Source organism: Medicago sativa, chromosome 8 (genome assembly GCF_051527215.1).
Source record: "Medicago sativa cultivar Bolivia chromosome 8, Bolivia_mono, whole genome shotgun sequence".
In the NCBI taxonomy this organism is placed as follows: Eukaryota; Viridiplantae; Streptophyta; class Magnoliopsida; order Fabales; family Fabaceae; genus Medicago; species Medicago sativa.
Genome location: NC_140756.1, coordinates 49880408 through 49888116, shown reverse-complemented (window position 1 = coordinate 49888116; position 7709 = coordinate 49880408). Strand labels below are relative to the sequence as shown.

At 33.2% G+C, this 7709-nt stretch overlaps 1 long non-coding RNA gene across 1 annotated transcript; it reads left to right on the top strand.

Annotated features, from left to right (window-relative positions):
- The first annotated feature begins 5790 nt into the window (after positions 1-5790).
- Positions 5791-6604, top strand: LOC146899334 (uncharacterized). Its single transcript, XR_015023612.1, has 2 exons — positions 5791-5846; positions 6050-6604. It is a non-coding gene; the product is annotated as an uncharacterized LOC146899334 (long non-coding RNA).
- The last annotated feature ends 1105 nt before the right edge of the window (positions 6605-7709 follow it).

Genomic DNA, 7709 nt, shown 5'->3' with positions numbered 1-7709 from the left:
GGTATCTATGTTGTATACCGGTGTCGGTGTTCATATCCATACTTCTTAGCGGTCCTCTTTTTTTTTTTGGCCTCTCGGATGGTAGTTTGAATGTAAGCAAAAAACAAAAGATGGTGGTTTGAAGCTTTCCGGTGTTTATGTTTTTAGTTGTTGGTAACATGAGTGTGATTATCGTTTAACAATTTTGAATTGTTTACATGGTTTTAACACTTTGATTTCACTGTAATTTGTTGGGTAATGGATGGGGGCCATGAGAGAAGTTTATCAATTGTATACACGCCACCTTCTTCATCTCACCACTACCAATCTTCTCTAAACTACCACTTCTTCTATGGCAAGTTATATATTGAACCCCAATGTTCTCATAAGCGAGGTGAAGCTTGGTTCTAGCTTGATTTATTCTTCACCTTCTCTTCTTCAATCCTTCCCAATCTCTTACCAAATCAAGAAGCATGGTGAACAAGATTCTCTCAATATTTTATGGTACTTAGAAGCTTGGTTTGGGTTGTTCTTCACTCCTTTTCCTCATCAAGAAAAGATCATGAAGCTAGGGTTTGTTAATTGGTTAAGTGGGAGCTTGAGTTTGCATAGGCCATGGTTTCATCTTGGACAAAGAAGGAATATGAAGATTGATATGGCATGAGCTAAGAGAGCATGTGTTTAAGGGAGCTAGGGTTATGGCTTTGCTTGAGCTTGAGACTTGGAGATGTTGCAAGAAAATTACTAGGTGAGTTCCATAGTTAGATTTCCCACCCTTTGGGATCATGATTATGCCATGTTAGAATATTAAGGGAGCTATGAATTTCTAGGGTTTAACTAGTGTTTTATTACCCCTTTCCATTGTTATGCTTTCTATACTTGTGTATGCTTGCTTCAAGAATGTTTTTCGGGTTCCATATGATTACTAGAGATACCATATGCCTTGGGACACTTTGAAATGAAGATTTTTGGCTTAAAACATCAATTATGCGAGGTGCTGTTCTGCACCAACTCGCCACGAGCGAGTATGAAGCTCGGCAAGGCGAGCAAGAAGGCAGGGAGGGGTGTTTGCTCGCCCCCAATCTCGCCACTGCGAGTGCTAGGCGAGTGAATGAGGGCTGCTTCCTGTTCGCTCGTCTCGGCTCTTTCGTCGTGCTCGGTTCGGTTTTCAATTAGGAAACCTTATTCAAATGTAAAATCTTCATGATTACTCCCCAAGGCATAGGTTTTTCATATAATCTCTTGTAAAGTGAAGCAAGTATTTAATCATGTAGTAAAGCATGGCATACGAGAGAATCATATCAAGAATCGGGTAGCGAGTTATTCATTAAGCAAGGGAAGAACTAGAGCCTCGACATAGTCGTCGAGAACTAGCATGTTAGCAAGAATCCCTAGAATGGTAAGATGCGAAGTTTAACCTCCTCGCATAAAAGTAGAATGACTTAGTAAGTATGTAAGTCGTGGATTGATAAGTTATTTCTCTCCACCATGTTTAAGCATGAGCATGAACAAGTACGATGTTACCGCTAATCGGATCGATCAAGGTTCCGAGGTAAACAAGAAAGTATGAATAGGTTTAATCTTTCACGATGATTATATTAAGATTATAACCGCATGGTGGTGCTCGTGTCTCTTGTTATCCACATCGGGGGATGCGAGAGGTTCTCGACTCAAGGGGAACGGTTCAAGCCGTAAGGGACCCGCACGACACCGAGGGAGTCCGATGTACGTACATCGGTCATGATGGGATTGTTCTCGGGGTTACTCCACCCGGGACTCTCCGTAAAATGAATCAAGATTATATTGTTTGTTCAAAGCTAACCTAATGAATGAACTTATGTACGATCATGCATGTTATGTTTATGATTATGTTCATGATTACGAAAGAATGATTCCATGCACGATTATGCTCAAGAACAAGAGCACTAGATGCTATAAAACAAGTATAAGACATGAAATAGAGCAAGTAAAGAATATGATACCGGTGACGATCTTAGGTTTCCCTTATTCGTCGGTTTAGATTCGTGTCATGATATGTTATGTTTAGGCCTCGATACATAGAGCGTATTCTTGGCAATGCGGTCCTAGATTCCCCCTCGGCCGCCATGAAATGTATAGGAAGTGAAGCCTATAACAATTAAGATGAATTTATGACGGGTCTAGCATGCACTACCGTCTAGGAAGCATGACCACACACGTATAATCAACCGTCGGGTTGTATTGTAGACACGTGGTGACCGTAGGTTTCCCAAGAGGTTACCTATAGCCTAGGATTTAGGGGAAATCACCGAGACATTGTGTCTCATCCCAATCCTTATTTGTTTCGGATAAACGAGGTTGGATGGCAAGCTAGTAGCCGAATGGATGTTTCAACAAGTGAACGTTCGTACCCGCAACAGGATGCTATGGATTTCAAGGACATATTTATTACGCTTTAGAAAAGATGAGTGGTTTATCTTTGTACGAACGCATGTTGTTGTAAATAATATTCATTCGAAATTTTATTGTTGTATATTGTAATGTATCCGGTATTAAATTTAACGCACGTGCTAGACTTTCTAGATACGTACGGTATGGGTGTTACAACCACGGTTCTCTTTATATATAAAAAAAAGTACGTTATCATAGTTTGTATAAGCAATTATAAACCAGCGAAGTCAAATAATTCTTAAAATTAATCGTAAACAATTTGAATCATAACCGCTTATAACCAGCAAAGTCAAATATATAATCCATAAAATTAATCGACTTTGATTAGTTGTAATATGAAAGAAAAGGAAAAAAAACTAAACAGGTTAATTATGAATTTTGATGCATAGGGTTGAGAAAAACTAAACAATGCGGGAACGAAATATTAATCGTGAGAACCCTACTTATTACTCCCTCCGTTCCTTTTAAAGTGTCTTTTTAGGGTGAATTTTCCGTTCCTAATTAACTGTCTTTTTGATATTTTAAGGGTATGATTTGTCAATTATATCCGTTGTTAATTACTTTTATCTTTTTTAATAAAACTAATTAATGCTATCTATTTGGAAGAATAAAATTTGTTTTTTTTAAACAAAATTTGTTTGTTTTTTTTTTAAAACAAAGTTTGTTTCCGGTTATCTTCAAATTTAAACAAAATTTTGTTCCAACCAATGGTTTCAAGAAGAGTTAAAATTTTATAAATAAGATGAGTAGCAGTTGTTAAAAATTTCAAGTGTGACTCTAGCATTGGTTGAAGCCATGGTTGAAGCCTTATCTTTAATTAAAGGATTTGGAAGAAAGGTAATTTTTTCTTAAGTTTTGATTAATGTGAAGTTGGAATAATTTTTATATTGACTTAAAACAATTAAAAATATGTGCACAATATTTAAAAAATTGACAATTGTTTGTTATGAGAGAGAGAGTACACACAATAAAAAAGAATTTGTTGGAGAAAAAGATAATAAGCGACAATTGTTTGTTACGGGAGAAAGATAACATATTAAATTTATTGGAAAGATAAAGTGTGTGCAAAAAAAAAGGAATTTATTGGTGGATTAAAATGAGGATATAATAGGAAGAAAATGTGCAAAAATACACATCGCTATTTTGGTGTTAATTTTCTAAAAAGACACTTAAAAAGGAACGGAGGGAGTAATATTCAATATAGCGCTAACAAATCTTTTTCTAAAATAGTTTGAGTCCTAATCTTTTTAGAAGATTTAAAGTTTAATCTTTAACATTTTTTTTTATTTTGGTATAATCATTAAGATTATTTTTTGCTCACATTTGTTACTAATATTTTTTTTAGAGTATTTAAAGTTCAATCTTTAACATTATATTTAGATCACGTTTGTTACTAATCTTTTTTATCAGGAGATTTAAAGTCCAATTTTAACATTATTTTTTGCTCACGTTTGTTACTAATCTTTTTTTTTAGAGTATTTAAAGTCCAATCTTTAACATTATTATTTTTTGCTCACGTTTGATATTAATCTTTTTTTAGAGGATTTAAAGTCCAATCTTTAACATTATTTTTTGGTCATGTTTGTTACTAATTTTTTTTAGAGGATTTAAAGTCTAATCTTTAACATTATTTTTTGCTCACGTTTGTTACTAATCTTTTTTTTAAGGATTTAAATTTCAATCTTTACCATTATTTTTTACTCACGTTTGTTATAATTGATCAAAGGTTAAGGAAGAATAACTTATATTAATAAAATAATATGGAAATATTGTTTTTTGTGGAAGGGATTTGAAAATACTTGGCAACCTTTATCGGTTGTATTGAGGGGAACAACATAGTGTACAACATAAAATCGGCTGATAATAAAGTAACATGAGTTTTTGTTTTGTGCTAGTTTTTTGTGATTTTGATCTGTGGTTAACGGAGGTAAAAGAGGGTTAACGGGGACGATTAGTGACATGGATTAGTAATTCACGTGTTATTTTATAATTGGCTAACGGTAAGAACGAGTTCATAAGGAATTGTGCGTAGGTTTTCTCCTTAAATTAAATTTATTCTTATATATTTGTTACATGTGTTATTTGTATTTAAAATTAAAATTAAAAATTAAGGGTATTTTTGGAAGGAAAATTCCAACCCAAAAGTGTGCTGAAAGGGGTAGTTTTCTTTATATATAGTATAGAATAGTATAGATAAAATAAGATTTGAAAATAAAATAAATATTTAGTTATGGGGTTGTTTTGTGAATTTAGAGAGTTTAGTGGTTTAAGAGAAAATAGAAAAGAATAGAAGAGATATAAATAAGAGAAGTTAGGTTTAGAAAAGTTTTACAACGTACGTTCGGTTTTGGAGAAAAAGGGAGAAAAGTCAAGAGAAGAGGAGAGACAATGAGAGCTGCGATTTTCATTGATTAAGGTAAGGGTGTGACTATCTTTCACTAATATTAAGTACGTGAATCATTAGATTGCATCGACGGTTTTAGATTGTGTTTGTGAGGATTTAAAATTAGGTTAAAACTCAATAAAGATTATAGAAAGTGTATGAATTTCCATGAATAGTTGTGTTTAATTGATGTTTAGGTTGTAGAATAGACATAGATTGAGTTTCCTATTGTTTATGGGTGTTGGGGGATCATAAATTGGGTTTTTGGGGTAAAAATGGTGTAAAAATCGTAACAACGGGTAAAAAACTCGCAAGAAACTCGCTAACGGCGAAACTCTGGAACATTTTCCATGAATTATGCGTCGAAACAATTTTAACTAATAAAGTGTACAATTACGGACTATTTTGAAACAATTGGTATAATATCTTTGGTTTAATGGATATGATGAAAATTCAATGAAAAATTTGAACAATTATAACAAATAATTGAAAATTCGAAGATAATAAAATCAATTTTAAAAATACTAACAAATTGGAGTGTTCGAAAAATAATAAAAAAAATATTATATTTGTTGAAACAAATTATCTTGAATTAAATTTGACATTAATTAATTCAACTAAAAATTAATAAAAAAGTTAAATGAAATGTTTAATGAATAAAAAAATTAATTTTAAAAAAAATAGAAAATTAAAACAAAATGTTTGATATTTAAGCTTGAAAACAGATTTTAAAACTTGTGGGCACTTAACTTGGGATGTTTGTTACGGCATAGAGTATATATAAGTTCTCGTAGGTTAACCCTTGATAAAAAAAATTATCTACCGAAAGCTCTCTCTATAATCGTTATTCCTCTGATGGGAGAACCTAAGTGCTCTGATCCAATTAACACAAGGTAATCCGTCCCTTTTAATTTTTCCTCCTATAAATCTCTTTTTTTGTTTTTCTTCTTTTCTTCAATTCTTATGTTATCTTATGAACATATATATTCATTGTTTACAGCGATTGTGAAAAAAGCATGAAAGAAGTGGTTGTGATGGAAGAATCTTCCCCAAGGTACTCAATCTCTTTAATATACATACCCTCACACAATTCTACTATTATTTTCGGCTTTTAATAATATTTTGAAGGACACAAAGGGTCTATTTAGATAAAAACAACTTATTTTCCCCAAGCGCTTATTGCATAAGCTATTTTTATTGTAAGCTGTTTTCATGAATCTTTCAAACAATCTCATGAATATATGTTAACATGCACAGGTACATAAATTACGTGGTCGAGCTCTCAATAATACTATGCTTGGTATTGGTTATCTTCCCTGCACTAAAGACATCATCATATGGTGGTAACTTCATCTCAAAATATGAGAATATCATCATGCTCTCACTCGTCAATTTTGTTTGCTTTATTCAATTAGAGTTATTTCGTATTACGACAATGCACCCTATTCAAAGCAGCATCTTTGGGATCTTATTCATACTTACGTTAGCATGTTCTTCTTTGGTTGGAGAAGTTCGTCTTTTTTCATGGACATCTATCATCCCTTTGATCTCTTGGGCCATCGTCATTGCATCGTTTGTCAAAGCTCTCAGGAAATTGATCTCTAGAGTGAAGATATTGTATTCTCAAAAGTAATCTAACAATTCATGACAATTATTTGTGTTACCTATAGTTTACACTATTGAAAGCATAGCGTACAATATTTATGTGTAATTTGGAATTTTATTTATCTCAATTAAGATTTGTTGTGGGGATTTATTCTTACTTACTAAATATTTAATATATGAATTGAACTTCTTTGTCCAAAAAATTAATCATTTTCATCTTCTATTCTTCTTGTTAATGTTAGTGTTTCCATAATATAATATATGGATAACTGAAAAACAGATCGAAACCATTATGATTACATTCACGGACATATTACTTATTTAGGAGGTTGTACGATTTATAGTTATCGCTGAGAGTAATTCCAATCAGATTATATCTATTACCCAATCACAACCACTTAGCGGAAGATCAGATGATAGAATTAACTAATGCAAACTATGTTCATATTACCTCATTTTGAAACAAGCTATAATTTTCATTGGATCGTCATAATATTCTTAAGGACTCCGGTGCCCTTCAAGAGGCTCCCTGAAGCCCGGGCGTGTCCCACCAAAGGACACCGCCCCGTAAGCAAGCAAGCGAAAGAACAAATAAACTCATACAAATGATCAACCCCGTAGATTCATCACTTCGTCTCGTCCCAAGGCTCGTGCTTGTGGACCGTCATAACATTCCTAACTCCTAAGGGCCTGGTGCCCTCCAAGAGGCGTGAGCGCCCTCCGGAAAGGCCCCTTGAGGCCTAGGCGCGTCCTCTCAAAGGCGCCGCCTCAACCAGCTTCTAGAAGCATCTAGAGCTTAGTAAAAAGACTTATGGCCCAGCTTGCTTAAGGCTTAAGTCACATTAAAGAAATCCCACAAAAGGCTACAAATAACCCACTTGCGATCACTCCCAATGTATACGGTAAACAGTCTAAACCCTAATTTTTAATATTGTACTCACTGCAAGTTCAAATCACCACAAATATTTGCCCATTTAACCAACTATGTTGACTCTTTTCCAAACACATCATACTTCGTTGGATTAAATATTCATATTACCAAACAATGAAATCTAAAGTTTCAAAGTTTAAATTGTCTCATTTGAGAATCTATTCTCTAATTATGAAATTTAATGTCTACCGAAATACAATCTTACCCCTATTTAATATTTTGACACGTCATCAAAATTATATCATTTTGTGTCTTTTGTTTCAATCTCTCCCTATTTTTTATCTCTTAAAAATAAATTAAAACAAACTCACTCGATAAAACACACTAACTTGATATTTTTGAAAAGAATAAACAAACTTAATTCTAATCCCAGTCAAAACA